We start from the raw sequence: 15,657 nt of genomic DNA, 5'->3' as shown, positions 1-15,657 counted from the left end.
CCTTCGGTGGCCCCGACGGAGTTTAGATCTGTTTCATGCAGTTCGCACTGGAATACGGGCGCTGGTCACCAGGGAACACGCAGTGCTCGGCCCAGTCGAGTGCTCCCGTCGCTGGCTTTGCTCCACTCGGATCTTCCGCAATGACCAGGGTGAGTGGCACATTCTGTTCTATAGCCAGTTTCCTAGACCTGTACTGTCCTCTGTTGCGACTCCCCCGTAAATCATTGATTGTTTGCATGGTATGGCCCGTACAAACAGCAATCTCTCTTACAAGCGTTCTTATCCTGCCTTTCAGCATAGTTCGCTTCTAGTGTTCCTGTTTGTGTAAAGGAGCCTACCTCCATAGGTAGCTCTACTGCTTGATGACAATACAATTCTTTCCGTTTATTTCCAGTCACTGTTTTCAGCCGTCTTAGGCTTTCAGAAGCAGGCTGAGGTCGTACCGCACCACCTTTGCTCCCGCGTCTGGTATTTCGGCACTGCATTCTAGCCCGCAATGCCGACTGCGCGAAGGGTCAACAGCATGCTCTTCCAATACTTTTGGAACGGTCTTCCAGAACGTGTGCAAACTGTGCTCATGGTGTGGGCGACGGAGATGGGTGGCTGGCGATTCCCGGATGTGCGGCTCTTCTGTGTCGCGCTGGCTCTTGCCTCTCTTTTTGCTATTCTGCGGGATGACACCCACATGTCATACAACCTCGCCATCTTCTTCCTCCGCACGTCTATCCGGGATTTCGGACGCTTATATGACCACACTCCGCCTCACATCGAGAGGCTCATGACCTTCTACAAGGTTGTGAAGAAATTTGCGGTTCGCCTCCGCTCACAGCTACCGGGCACGGTCTTCACCACCTGGTATGCGCGGCAGCTCTACGACACCAATTGGGAGGTCAGCTTCCTGGTACAGAGCACCCAAGCGCAGGCGAATTGGCGTTGTGTGTCCTTACCCCTGATCGAGTCCGCAAGGGTGGACGTTCTGTACCTGCTTTCGCACGAGGTGCTGCCTGTGAGAAAGAGGCTTCGCCGCTTAGGATTGTCCCGGACGGATACGTGTGCCATATGCGGCGCCGTAGAAACCCATCGCTATGTGTTTTACGATTGCGTCAACGCAGCAGCCCTGTGGCGAAGAATGGCTGCACTCTGTGGGCTCCCCGGCGTTTGCTTCCACACGGTTCGTTTTCTTGATCCGCTTCCGGTGCCGAAGCGGAAGCAGGCCGCATTCATCGTCTTGGTAACCGAGCTGTGCTACCATCTGTGGTGTGCGCGAACACAGTGCGTGTACGGTGCCCAGCCCGCGAGCCTTGTGAGCTTGATGATGACTGCCCGCGTTACCCTCAAGTCTCGACAACAGGTAGAACTTCGGACGCTCAGCAGAGACTCCTTTCGCCAGCCCTGGAGGAGCCACTGCGACCTGTTTGTTCTTGCCAACGGTAACATTGAGGGTAAGCTGTGATCCCGCCACCACACAGCGCCGTGGCCATGTTTCCGTTGAGTAGGACCCAAACGGTGGTAATTAGATTTCTGTGCACTTCTTTTGTCTATATTACTGCCTTTGTATATGGATTATCTTTCCATGTAGTTGTGTAGTTGTGTTCCATGTAGTTATGTAACTCTGTGTAGTTGTGCACGTTTTAGGCGAGTGCGTCCACTCAGTTCATAGGTTCTTTGGTTTGCATTCTCACAGCGTTTGTTGAATGGCTTGAGTGATTGTTTTGTTTGTTGACGCATATAAACACACATTTACTCTTTCCAAGTATAGGACAGTTATAAAGTCGCATAGGAAGAAGTACAGAGAATGTCCCTCCGTAGAAACGGGCACTCGCAAGGTGCTGCTGGAGGTGAGCAAGGAGGTCCCATATTTCATCCCCGCTCGTGGGTTCCACGATATGCGCCTGTACTCAGGCATGCGGAAGCTTTACCGTCCTTGCAGCCAAGAAGAACACTTTGCTTCCAAATACGCGACACCGAGGTGTAACCGATGCGGCGGCTATGGCTACCGAGCTCTTGCGAGGAACGCTGCCGGAAAATGCGGAGCTGATCACTGGACTACCCGCAGTCGTGTGACTACATGTGCCAGTGTCGCCAACGACCACGCCGAGCCAGTGGAAGATGTTCCTATAGTGATATAACTTCGCAGGGCTCACTTCGAAGGTGCATCAAAAGAAGTAGCCTCTGCGACCTCTGAAGGAAGGAAGGAAGAGATTGGCCATTGCCCAAGGAAGAGGAAGCCATTGGCAGCGACGCCTCTTCTGAAGCACTAGGGGACTCCTAACGGTGCCTCTGGGAGACCAGGTCGGTCAAGACAGTGATGACTTTCACACTTGTCTGGCAATTGATGATGACGGAATAGTTGACGAGGTGCCAGGTATGTCGGCGGCGTCTGATGAAGACGATGTTGTCCTGCCCAAACGCGCCTACTCGTCGAGTGGGTCATAGGAGTCAGCTGCGCTTTCGCAGAAAAATTGATGGAAAACCGACGTCTCCAAGAAGTCCCATCACAAACGGAAGCTCAGACAGGTCACCAAGCGTCCTGAGGAACCCCGCCTCCCCTTGACTCTTGGTCACGAAAATAGTGGCGTTTAATGTAAGAGGCTTGCACCAACACAGGAAGCAGTACTGGTTCTACTTCAAGAAACACATTTTAGCAGCCGCCCAGAGGCTGGAGATTTTTGAGAATAGGGTTGGCGTCACGTCAATTTTGTTTTCACCGCGGTTTCGCCGATCTGTTCGCGGGCACTCTTTGGACTATGAGGGAAGAATTGTCTCAGTGGACGTGTGTGTGCGGGGACGGGATCAACGTATATCGTATCAGTGTATGCACCGAAGCACAACCATGAGACCAATGATTTTTTTTTTTTTTTCAGATGCGCTGACCCCTACATTTGAAGAAAAATGTTTCTTCTACTGACCGACCTTTTTTGTTTGTTTATTTATTTTTTGTGCGGTGCCAGCTGCGAGTTAAAGTTTGTGACTGTAGCGCCAGTGCTTTACCGCAGCAAAATAGGGCGCTTTCACATATTACATACAAACATTCCACCACTTCGGTTTTCGTTTTCAGCAGACGGCCACGAGAGTACAATACAGCAAAATATCAGGTAAATATTAAATGTGTTTATTACTTGTCTTATGTTTTCACCTGCTTGAAAGGTTTTTCCTGAAAGGTTTTTCACCTGAAACGGTTATCTCACACCTTTCTCTTACAACCGTGTACGGTGAGCGCAAGCTCGCTTTAATGTAGCAAAATTACTGTCCATGAACCGGTTAAACCGGGACCGAAAAAAGTAACGGCTCCAATCCCTGTAAATGTTCCAACCGCTGACCGATTCTTTCTGTCTGTGTGTGTGCGGGGTGGAGGGTGTTCCCCCTTAGACGAACCCGAACCGAACCAATATGCCTGAACCGGTACAAGCTGATAATTTCGGTACAGCGGAGCTAAACCCGATCCAAACCACTATGCCTGAACCCGAACCGGACCGAAAAAAATACCGGTTCCGATCCCTGATTCCTGCACGACAAGATGACATTCTGAAACAGCAATTAGAAGTTCGTTCCGTTATTTCAAGTACTTGAGAGTGCCTTTGGGATTACGGAATGCCGCTCAGACATTCCAATGCTTCGTAGAATAAGTCGCACGGGATGTTCCATATTGCTTCTAATACATCGATCAACTGCTGATGGCCAATTTGGATGAGGAGCAACACACACAAACAAACGCTTCCCCCACAACGGTATCGTTGTCAAGCATGCGTTAAATCACGCGTTCAACACCTGATCACCAGACGGTGCTGCTGGCCAAGCATGAAATCTGACTCTCGTCCCAGGCAGCAGACAATATTGGGCACATAACCACTGGGTGTTGGCAGTACCCGTTTTCCCACGAGTTTCACCGTATTGGTTCAAACCTGGCAACATGGGACCCACATTACCAAGTTTGAACCAGCAATTGGGAAAATGCCGCCAGTATGGGCTCCATGTTGCCGAGTTTGAACCAATATGGGAAAATGCCCCCATATTGCCCATGTGCACCCCATATGGAATAAAAATTCAGAAAATGGGATGTACCTCTATTGGTACTTGTACCAAATGCGCAGGCAGCACGGCAAGATCGGAAGTTCAAGCGTGTGAAATGCGCAAGTCAATTGGTTGTTACATCCATGAAGTTCCCCCACATGATACACATTGTTCCAGTCAACATACCTGGCAATCCCACTGTAACATGCACTGTAACTTAACTGGCACACTTGCAATCCCAACGAATGTCTCTGACGGATGCTTGCCATTGGTAGTTCCTCGGACTGCCTGGATCATCGAGCAAGACGGCCACGGCACCTATTCTTTGTTTTTAGGACGAGGCAGTCTTTTTTTTTAAAGCGATGCAAGGTGGATCAATCAAAATATCTGCAGAGAAAGAAAAGAAAAGATGAGAAAAATTTTATTACAGTTAGTGGTGGATATTACATCGGATAATGCGTTCTTATTACTACTCATCTTTGGCATTATCACGGAAAACTCACGCAATATGGGCTTGGCCAATGTAGGCAGCCAATATTGGTCCAATAGGGGGCCTGGTTGCACTTTTCATGTTGCACCAATATTGGCGGCCCATATGGGACCTGTATTGGCCAACCTGGCAGACCACATTGGTGCAATATTAGGCCAATATTGGAGTGCTGCCTGAGGTCTGTCCTTGGTGCTCTGACGTCATTGAACAGCTCCAGTCGTTTCTTCTTCTGTACGCATGCCTGAAAGAGGGCAGTTCTTTCGGCGGGTAAACGTTGAATCTCCTTGTGCTCATATCGATTGTGACTGTTTTCCAAGTGCAAGAAGATTGCTCCCAACACATTGTTCGAACTTCGAGTGGCATGATTCGCGAACTCCCCCTCGGAAGCCCCCCCCCCCCCCCGTTTTGTGCCTGGAATCAGCCACATAGAGAATCATCCAATCAAAAATAAATAATACGAGATTGTTGCATAAAGGCTCGTGCGCAGCAAAAAGAAAAGAATGCACTGACTGGTAATCCAGAAAATGTGTGTTCGAATCCTACAGCTTGCCATCCTTCTCAGTGACTTCCTTCTTTCATCCTGAATTTCTTAGGCACTTGAGGCTTTGTATATATTTGCCCCTTCTATGTGTTCCAGCCTCAGAATATCAATTGCCATCATACACAGTCCAAGTGAAGATGGCTTGGGATGACAGAATTTGCCAAAAATTGAGTATTACAAGCTTTTAAAGCTTAATGCTTTTAATGCTTTTTAAAGTTAAAAATTAAAAGTTTTAACATTACATTTCATGCTTCATCCTTTGCATATAAACTCCCAAAAGACAAATGGTGTATAGCCCTTCTATTGAACATATGGACGTCTACAGACAATCACGATGGAAATTGGTTTTCTGAGGCCGGAACACCGAAGCTGCCAGCTGGCCCCGCAGCTGTGTAACCTTTCAGTGACTTCCTACTTTCTTCGTCTATAGCCAACCTGCACCAAATAGCTAAACGGAAGAAAAAGAAACGAAAAATTGCCGTCTAAATGGAGTCAATACGAGCTCCACTCCTCGTCTATATCCTGCATGGGCCTTTTTCATAGAAAGTGTATTGAACGACAATTTTTTTTTCCTTAAGGGATAGGCCAGCCCATTTTTCCTCGTCGCCATGCCAGAAAGAACACAGTCGGGATCAGGAAGAAATAGAACAAAAATAATGTTTACAAGAAAAGAGACGTCTAGTCACCCTATTCAAATGTGTCTCAAATTAAGACTTCTCTGTGACGGCTTCTATTATGTAGGTTCGCCCATGTTTGCAACGAGAAGGTCACCGGCATACGAAACGTCACAAGCGAGTTATTGTCCTTCTTGCCCCATCGGCACAGGTGGAGATGGGCCATGAGCTCACATCAGATGAGAAGGGGACCCAGAAGTGTTTCTCTGGCCTTCTTCGAAAAACTTGGAAGGAAAATCCTACCTGATCTCTCAGTCCTGTCGTAAGCGCGCACGACTCTCACAAACTTTCACAAGCGCGCACTGTCTTTGCCGTGTTACACTTTTACAGCTGCGAGCTCGGAGGCCGTATAGAGCATGCTCGGATGGAGACGTCGTGTTGAGGGAAGTGTCCTCCACAAACAACGAAGCCATGTACTTGAAGCGAGGTATGGAACGACAGGTGCACCTCACAAAACCACGTATGTCATAGGATATGGGAGGTTAGGATACTGTTTGAAGGGATAGGACACTGTACGGTGAAGCGCTATCACCACCACCACCACACTGTACGGTGTTTTCCGAAGGCGTTGTTTCAGATCGTGCAACTTTTCCTCTGCAAAATTCCGTAGCAGATATTATGATTGTGGTGCATTGTGAATAAAATGCCTATGAATAACACTAAATAGTTGGCACACTATAGTCTTAGTTGCGCATGTGCCATAGAAATCCAATCATCATTATCATTATTATTATGATGGTCGGCACGAGCGCGTGTGGAACATTGCATACGCTGACTGAATAGTACGGTACACCTGTTACGTGGGCGCTCGACAAAGGCAGTTCTTTTAAAATGAAGCAAGTCATCCTCGCTCTCGTATCGCTCTGCTTCTTCGGTGAGTTCTATGAAAGCTTTTCAATGTCCATAATTTTTTAATGTACTGGTGTTGCATCTTCACCTACATCTGCAGTCGCGAAATGTTCCTCTTACATAGAAGGGTTCCTCCTGTGTGAGTTTGCCCCCTCATGAGACGAAAATGACGCGTTTACTTCCTGATGATTAAGTCTGCATTACATGTACCAACTGGCGCTACTGTGCAGAAACCCTGTGTTGTGTGAATTCTTAGCGTGTAAGAAGTGCATCCGGGCAAAGTGAATCCTAGTAGATCGTTAGTATAGAACCGTTTCACGTACGTCTGTGTAGTACCATATGATTCACTTGAGACAGCCTTGCTAAGCCTAATGGGTGTTGAAGCTACCACCCTGTTAAAGGTATAAAAGCGTTAGTGGGTAAGACTAGGCTAGGTTCGTGAATTTCATCGGGCGGGGCGCTAGGCGGTTTTGGCATCAGTTCGTGCGCCCGATCGTCGTTACCTCCTCAGTAAGATTGGCAGATAGTCTTGAAGAAAGCCCCAATAAGCACACAGTGGACGTTTATTGAGTCCTCATCTCCATTGTTATTTCGTCTTCTTTCACTTCAAAGTATACGTTTCCTTGCCCAACAAGTTGTCTGAAGGTAGAATCTACGTTGCCTAATGTTGAGCAAAGTTGAATGTATAATTATAACACTGGATCAACGTTGTTTCAACTGTTTCTAGTCAATCAATAAGTAGCAAATATTTACGTTGATTGTGCAATCTACATTCAACACATTCTCAACGTTTGACAAAATTTAGAACTAAGTTACTGAATAATTTCAGGCTGTGCTTGCAGACCTCCTGAATGTCTCAAACCAAAAGCTTAGGAAACCTTTATCTGTTTATGCTTACAAATCAAGCGTGCTACCATTCCAGCTTGAGTTGTAAACACGTACCTCACGTGCAGCCATGTATCATCTGCTTCGGAGATCGACTATTAGAGACCGTGAACGGGTGGGGCGAGCTAAAAAAGTAAAGACAGAAAAAAGAAGGCGCCCCCTCAGCATTGGCGAGGCACATAACGTTGCCGACGATGCAGCAGAGGAGAACAGGGTTTCTCACCCACGTAATTGCAAAGCTGCTTTGCGCTTCAGGATTACACCCGCACATGTTGTGTGGATGTGTGTCTTAGGGTTTTAATAGTAATTTCTAGAGATGGGACAACCGAATCCTTGAGTCCTTAGCAGTGATTTGTGATTCGGAAATCCGAATACGAGTGCCCAAAACTGCGAATCGAGTCTTTTGAATCTACAAACAGCGTTTGTTTGTTTGTTTGTTAAATTTCGCGCCTCCGGAGTCCACCGAAAGCCTGATTGGCCGGCTGGTGGGCCAAGCCCGTGCAGAATGAGACAGCAAATGGACAGCTTCTGCGTTTTCATTGTACATGAATCGCCTCATAAGCAACTACATGAGGCTGTTATGCGTCTCATTCAGAGTCTGAGTCAGAGCCACAATCTGCATTCTGTATGGCTGGGATATATGCGCATGGTCCGTGTCACAAAATTCAGCACAAAATTCGACATGGAAGCACAAACACACAACAAAAAACGCAATGTTAATTTTAATTAACATGATGGGAATTCATGTTATGAGGCCTGAACACATAGAAGGGACAAATACGCGCAAAGCATCAAGTGCCTAAGAAATCAATGATGAAAGAAGGAAATCACTGAAAAGGAATTCGGGTGCGAGTCCTACAGCTGGCTAACCTTTTCAGTGACTTCCTTCTATTATCGTTCTTTGTAATTGTTTATAGGTCTAGCGCGAAGGTCGTTTATAGATTTCAGGTCGTTTAGATTTACAGCCCATTCACATATCACTCTTTCCGTAACATGAACGCAACGGTTCCAAAAGTGCGTTAAACTAATTCAGTCTGATTTAAGAAGTCAATACCATTGAATCCTGATTGTTCAAAATGTACTAGAGGGCAATGCAGTGGACTTGCTACTTTTCCACAATATGAAAGGTAAACGAACCTTAGACAATTAAAGCATTCTGGGCATGGCACTGCATCTCTACTGCTGATGAGTGTGCGCAACACGAGAAGCAAAAAAAAAAAAAAAAAGAATAAATTGTAGGCAAATGCAGAGTGCTGCTTTCTATTTCGAAGCGTACGAATATACCCGGTTACAATATTTCCAGACTTCATTGAGCCACAGTGCGAGAAAGAAAACATGGCGCAGATATTTTCTGAAGCTGACGCTGAATGTAATGCAAGATACAGACAGCAATACGGAAAACACACAGATTTGGTTCCCGACACGACAAGATGCTGGTAAGTGTTATCTCCCATTGAAGCAAGGGCTCCGAAGCAGCCTCGTGCGTTTTACGGTGGGAGCTGTTATTTTTCAGAGCTATACTGCTAATCGCTTGATCCGCTTTGAAGTGCGCAAAACGACCGTGAAACGGATGAGGGCGAAACGGCTTGGCCGCGGCGAAGAGCAATACAAGCAAGTTCCCGCAGGCACTGTTGCAATACGGCCACGTACCCACATGCGCGAAAAGCACACGGTAGCGCGTATGCGGAGCGGGAAATTCTTGCCGCAGTGCGGAAGAAGCCGCCTCCGCGTCCCGCTTTTCCTCGACCACGTGGTTTCTAGCGGCATGCCGCGCATCATCGCCCATTCAGGTCTTCAACAGAGATTGTACCACGCTGTTTTCTTTCGGCCACCCACGCAGTCTGCCGTACGTTGACAGCGTCGTCAGCGTCGAGTACCCACATCGTCTTGAGTACCCACATGCGGTAGAGGTGTGCGCAACCGCCTGCCGCGAGTTTGCATTCCGTCCCATCTATAATGCCTCCGCTCGCGGCTCTCCACAGCGAGAGCTTACGCTTCTGAGACCGTCGACAAGCTGGCGAACGACAGCGAAGTCGAGCTATTGTTTGTAGTGAACGTTTCCGTTTCTACATCTGAGCATTTGCGAAATCAACATCCCAGACGCAAGAAACGCAGGCTTCGGGTTCACTCGTTGTGGCGGTGGCGCATTCTTTTCATGTGAACAATACTGATGTAACTAAAATATTAGATTCCGAGCGATATAAAAGACTGAAAGCAAAACATTCCGCGACAATGTGACAACAGATCAAGGCTTTGGATAAGCTGGTGCTCTGGCGCCTGGCTATATCGAATTATCGAAAAGTATTCACTATTCGTGCGTTTTCATCTAAAATGTGCAGTCACTCCCAAAGCATCCGCTTTTATGCATATTCATGTTATAAGCATAGTACCCTTTAAATCGGCTTCAAACCTGGACGAAAATTTTGTTCCGTCATCCACGTACGGAAGCAAATACACGGTATCATTGGATTATAATGAAAAAACTACGCCACCTAGAATCATACGGTCAACGGCACTTGTTCTTACTTGGTTTTGCCACCTTCCTAATGTGAATGTCATGCATCGTAAGTCTAATTATGTAAACATTTGCGAACAGAACTCGGAATATTGCCAAATAAAGGTCACTGCCTTACCCCACCAACATGAAGAACGTGCCGAATTCACTAAAATTTGGGATAATTGACAGCGATATTCACGAACTATCCCCTCGAAAAAAAAAAACGAAAAAAAAAAAACGAAGCACCCGACCATAACGCGCTACGACTTCTTGAGCGCAATCGCTGTCAGTCCGTCGAAAGGAGGTTCCAAATCCAACCCACTCGGACATCGCAGAAAGAGATGACAAATACATGGCTTATCGCGTCCTGCTTCCGCTGGGATCAGGTTTTCCCTCTCCCAATTTCATGCATCATTATTTTTGTAACGTAATGCAAAGTGGATCAGTTAGAATAATTTGAATTGAATTAGCACATCAAGCAGCTCTCCCGCGTCTCTAAAATAATGCTTTTCTCAGTGATCTCTTTGTATAAAGGCTGGATCACGCATGGGAGAAGTGCTCGGGGAGTGGGGGGGGGGGGGGGAGAGGCGTGCATTCGGGCCGCCATGTTGGGAGGCCCTAAAGCGCAGTGTGTGCCCATAGAAAACAACGGGAGGCAACGGAGATTGTGAACATTTCTTGCGCTGCAGGCGTTGATCGTTGTTTGTCATCGCACAATTTTGTAAGCTGCCAGTATACTGATTTATCCTACCAGTGTTTCACGGGTGTCCTGCCATTCGATTCTTAATTACGTTATGTTTGGCATTCTGAAACTAGACCGTCACTGCAGTGCAGCGCTGGGGATTGTACTACAGCTCGTTTCCCAGCCAATATTTCAACAACAAACGAGGTGAGGTTAACAACAACCATGTCTGTAATATCAAGTGCTGCGTTCTGGACAAAAATTGTACCACAAAGAACAGTCCGGGAAAAAAATATACTCGCATGGCAGAAAGAGATCGCTCTGTAGAATCACAGCCGATGTTTTAGCCGTGGATGGGTTTATTATTGTTTATATCAAGCATCGCGGCAGAAAGTGTCTTTTAGTGAACGACAGCGGTGCTTTGCCTCACAAATATGGACACACCGAAGTAGCCGAAATAATTACTTCAGGCAATTAGATCACGCTCGTTAGGACAGTTAATCAGGTAGTGATGTAAGCTTAATTAAGTTACTTAAAAGTGGTAACACCTCCATGAGACACAGGACTTATCTCTTTTTGAAGTACAGCCCTTCTATGTTTGTTTGTTTCTTCCTTCATTTGTTCTGATTATTTTCAGGCGCGGTTCTGCCAAACTGAATGTCCTTCTCGAGTACTCACATGCTTTTGTTGAATACAACTGTAGATTGAGCAAAGCTGCTTAGGGCCGGGGGCCTGTTATCCAGTGCTGACTATGTCATGCTTGTTATGTGGAGCACGTTCCGAAAAAATGCAGCTGCACATCTGGAACTCCAATCAGTATCATCGTCACCTAAAAGGGAGCGTCGTAGCACCGTTGTGAGACCAGATACACTTTCTGAAGATCTTCTATGGCACCTTCCGCAGTTTGCACAATTTTGTTCAGCATCGAAGCCTCTCACAGGAACCACTTTGCATTAACTGTGACTCCCATCTTACATTTTGATGTGCAAGGGTCCTACACTTGCACTACACACGTATGGTCTGCAAATTGACACAGGACGATTTGGAGCTTGAAACAGTAGTGATTTTGTCATTTTGGCTCTCGTGTACCCCGTCTGTGAAACGTAAACAAAAAAGTCCACGATATGGTTTTGTAAAGATCACTGATGATGAGTAAAGAGTATACAAGTTCAAGTTTATTCAACATTTTATATCATTCATTATATTATTCAACATTTTATATCATTCATTATATTATTCAACATTTTATATCATTCATTATATTATTCAACATTTTATATCATTCATTATATTATTCAACATTTTATATCAAGTTTATACAACATCAAGTTCAACATTTATTTCTTGCACTTGTGTTTCAAGATACATACAATGAACGTGCGGGGAGGTCGCAAAAGACTACATTTATTGTTTTGTGACCTTGCTACAATGACAATATATATTTTAGGAATGACATTGGACAGGTACACTCTCTAAATTTGTAGCACTCAATTTTAGATAGGAATGAGCAATGAATAGCAACTTCCCTCCTGATATTTTCTCATATATGCATCTCATATATGCTGAATTTTAAATTTAATGTTATCAAATATGTGATAATATAATAATATATAAAAGAATAATAATATATAAGAGTATAATATGTGATAAATGAATGTGATCAACAGTAGATGTAAACAACACCAGTAGCCAGAGAAGTTCATTCTCAAGAAATAATGTTCTTCTTATAGCATATATATGCATGCCTATTAAATGAAACAGTTATCAGAGCTCCCTGGCAAGTTTTAATTTCTGAGAGTGTACTGTAGAGGGGGCTTAGATCTACAACAGTTAATACAAGGTATTGTATACTGTGAATACATTTAAAAATCCTATGTGACACACATGCTTTTACTTTGTGGGGGTGCTCTGGTAATCAAAATTCGTGGGCACTACGCAGGTTCTGGACCCATTTCTTGAGTATGTCGAGGCAGCTGTGAAGCAACCTGTATTGATGATTATTCCAATTTTTATGGTGCATCGGCAACAATGGTCATAATACATCAGAACATTGGTTTGGATGCGACTAGTTAAAAATGAATATGTTGTTTAAGAAATGCATTGGACAAATCTTAAAACATGAGTTTAAAACAGGGTTACAATCCCTGTATCTTCTAAAAATTGAAAAGATTAAAAACTATTCTAAAAAGAATATGGGTAAGTCTTCTAAAAAGGATTATAATTATTACATGACTGGGTGAAGGAGCCTAAGGTGTATAAGGTGTGTTTCTGACGTGAACATTTCTGACGTGATAAGAAAATGTACAGAATTGAGAGAGGCTAACCACAGTGCGCGCACTGAGGTGGTTCCTTCGTGTCAAGTAGAAACCCGTGGATGAGGAACACGATACTTACCTGTACACTCAGTCGCATTACACTTCATAGACGATCCTCCGGGTAGCTCCATGAGGAAATCTGTATTGAGAAACCACTTTCGCCTTAAGAACTGCTACAAATAGCACGACACGCTACAAATTATTATCGCAACGACCTGACGATATAGGCGGTATTCAAGTCGTGCCACACCACCGTTACGTAGGATTATTTGTCACAAATCAAACCAAGGCACAAAACAATACCAATACCTGAAAAAGGGTGACAATCTTGGTCTCATTATGACGCAATACCGAACTTGTGCGCGAAGGTAATTCAAAGAAATGAATGTGCACTTGCTTCCATAGAGAGCACCGTGTACCATGCTAGCAATGCATGCAGAAAAGCGCTCGAGTGTTCGCACATATATTGATGACAATACTACCAGTGTAGTGTAACACGTTCTCTCAAGCGTATTATGAACTCAAAATGTATTTGCCGCCGGGTAAAATACAAGTGTGTTCGATAAAACCCCGGAAGAGCGATCAAACAACCTGCGTCCAGTGCTCGTTTTGGGCAAAAAAAAAAAAAAACTTTGTCAACTAAATATACAGAATGGACACCTATTTATTCCTTGATAATAATGACTCACTTGTACAAATTTAGGCCCTGTATCCTTGCCAGTACGGTTGGTACGACCGTAATTGCAACAAGTTGCCATGATCGCTGCGGCGACTGTTGTGGGTACAGTAAGATGGCGGCCGGTTTCTTCACGCTCGCGATCCCTATCCGCGATCCAGCCTTTTACAATCGACATCAGTGGCGTTTCTAGAACAATCGTCGTCTTCTTATCTTTGTTCTTTATCCCCCTTTTTTTTTTAATATACCCCAAGAAGCTGTACAGCGCGATGCCCCTTGTTAGGCCTCTTGTCCATTTAACAGTGTTAAAATACTGATGTTAAATCAGGTCGGCATAATGTATTTGGTTGGTATATCTTCATTACTTTTCATCGTACCGATATGCAGTGTGACTAAGTACTAGGGTTTTACATATGTTTGCATTTAGGTGCATTGGTGAAACACGTTGCAGTTGTGTTGTATGCGTACTGTGTATTTCTTACCCGCAAGATTTATGGCTCCGCGGCACTACAACCGTCAGCAAATAACTGAATTCGTTTTTATACTATCTTTTCCAGCATGTTGGAGTACGGCAAGGACTGCGTTCCCTTACGACTCAGAGAAAAACGATGCGATCAACTGATCTTCACACATTTTAAGGAAATAAGGAGCAAGCAAATAGTGGCGGAATGTGCATCATTGAACTTCAACTGTGAGTACATCGGTAGCCAAATCGCTGGGCTCATGATGTGACCTTCATATACCGCCTTCATGATGTCGGCGATGAAGATATCCACATTTTAGAATCAGTGTCACTTAACACCAGCACTCTACTTCATGAGAAAACAGAAAAGAAAGATATTCAACTGAATTTTGAACAAGGGACCTTAGGATCTGCGATTGGATAGAAAAAAAATAGATAAGCCTTAAAGGAGGTACGAATTCCTATCTGCAGCTATTTAGTTACGGGTGTACTAAGTCTAATAGTGTTCTTCTACACATCATAATTCTATATACAAGTTCTTGTTCAATACTTCTCCTTCATAACGGGTGCAGTGTTAATACAAAAACGTTATTTTTTCTGACAGAGGTGACTAGACGTACCGCCATCACGATACCTCTATCCATTGCTATTTATTTGAAGAATTGTAGCACCCAATCAGACGCAAGCGCGGAGGTACACACAACGTCGTCTGCTCTACTCTGTGGGAGAGCAGTGTAGAAGCAGCAAGAAAGAGTGACAAACTTACGCGGGTTGGTAATATGGCCTAAAATGCTGGACAGAAAACCTGGGACGTGCAATATACTTCTGCACGTCATTCGTTTGACGCGCCTTGTTTTCTATGATGTGGTGCAATTCACTTTCTTTCTGCCTCTGACGACGACGTGGACACCACGCAGCGTAAGCATTTCGTCCTCAAAGCACGCGGGCACCTTTCTTTCTTTTTTGGGATAAACCCTCAAATATGAAGATAAGAAATGTTCACGTTGAAAAACAGTGGTGGACAGAACGATCTTGGAACCGGGCCGAGGTAACCGCGATCGCATTGGTTGTATTCAGACCTATCGGAATCATCTATACAGAACGTGTCACAGCCAACATGCCAGCGGGTCAGCTTGGTAGAGTTCATAGCTCCTGTAATGAACGGTAAAAAAAATTAGCCAATTTGACGGTTCCTTGCTCTTCGTTAGTCGCTGCGGTGTAGCATACCGTCCCATAGAACGGCGTAAGTCTAGTAAGTTCCCATCGATGTAGCCACGACTCACGTAAATACTGAAACGTGGGTATTGTGCCAGTGGTACCTGTGCACCTTCGCCGGTACTATGACTGTCTAGTTTTCAGAAAAGTCAAAAGAAGACACAGGTTGCTGGGTTTCACTGCACCTTTATTAGTAGCATAACTTCCCCCTGAAGCTTTCTGCCATAGTCGAGAGTGTCATACTCATCCAATCTAATTCCTAAGAGACGTAGACGAGGCCGCTTAACGGCGCCACGAGCTTCACTGCCGACACCAGGTTCCCATCTGGCAACCTGGATCTCCTCGTCGTTTGGTAATCC

At 45.1% G+C, this 15,657-nt stretch overlaps 1 long non-coding RNA gene across 2 annotated transcripts; it reads left to right on the top strand.

Moving 5' to 3' along the window:
* Nucleotides 1–6,048: 6,048 nt before the first annotated feature.
* LOC135373615 (uncharacterized) lies at nucleotides 6,049–14,278 on the top strand. Of its 2 annotated transcripts, none has more exons than XR_010416519.1 (3): nucleotides 6,049–6,143; nucleotides 8,754–8,886; nucleotides 14,178–14,278. It is a non-coding gene; the product is annotated as an uncharacterized LOC135373615 (long non-coding RNA). The 2 variants fall into 2 exon arrangements; XR_010416518.1 differs by lacking the exon at nucleotides 6,049–6,143 and adding an exon at nucleotides 6,480–6,590.
* The last annotated feature ends 1,379 nt before the right edge of the window (nucleotides 14,279–15,657 follow it).

This window comes from Ornithodoros turicata, unplaced genomic scaffold (genome assembly GCF_037126465.1).
Source record: "Ornithodoros turicata isolate Travis unplaced genomic scaffold, ASM3712646v1 Chromosome278, whole genome shotgun sequence".
In the NCBI taxonomy this organism is placed as follows: domain Eukaryota; kingdom Metazoa; phylum Arthropoda; class Arachnida; order Ixodida; family Argasidae; genus Ornithodoros; species Ornithodoros turicata.
The sequence above is the reverse complement of the archived record's forward strand: the minus strand, read 5'-3'. Positions and strand labels throughout refer to the sequence as shown.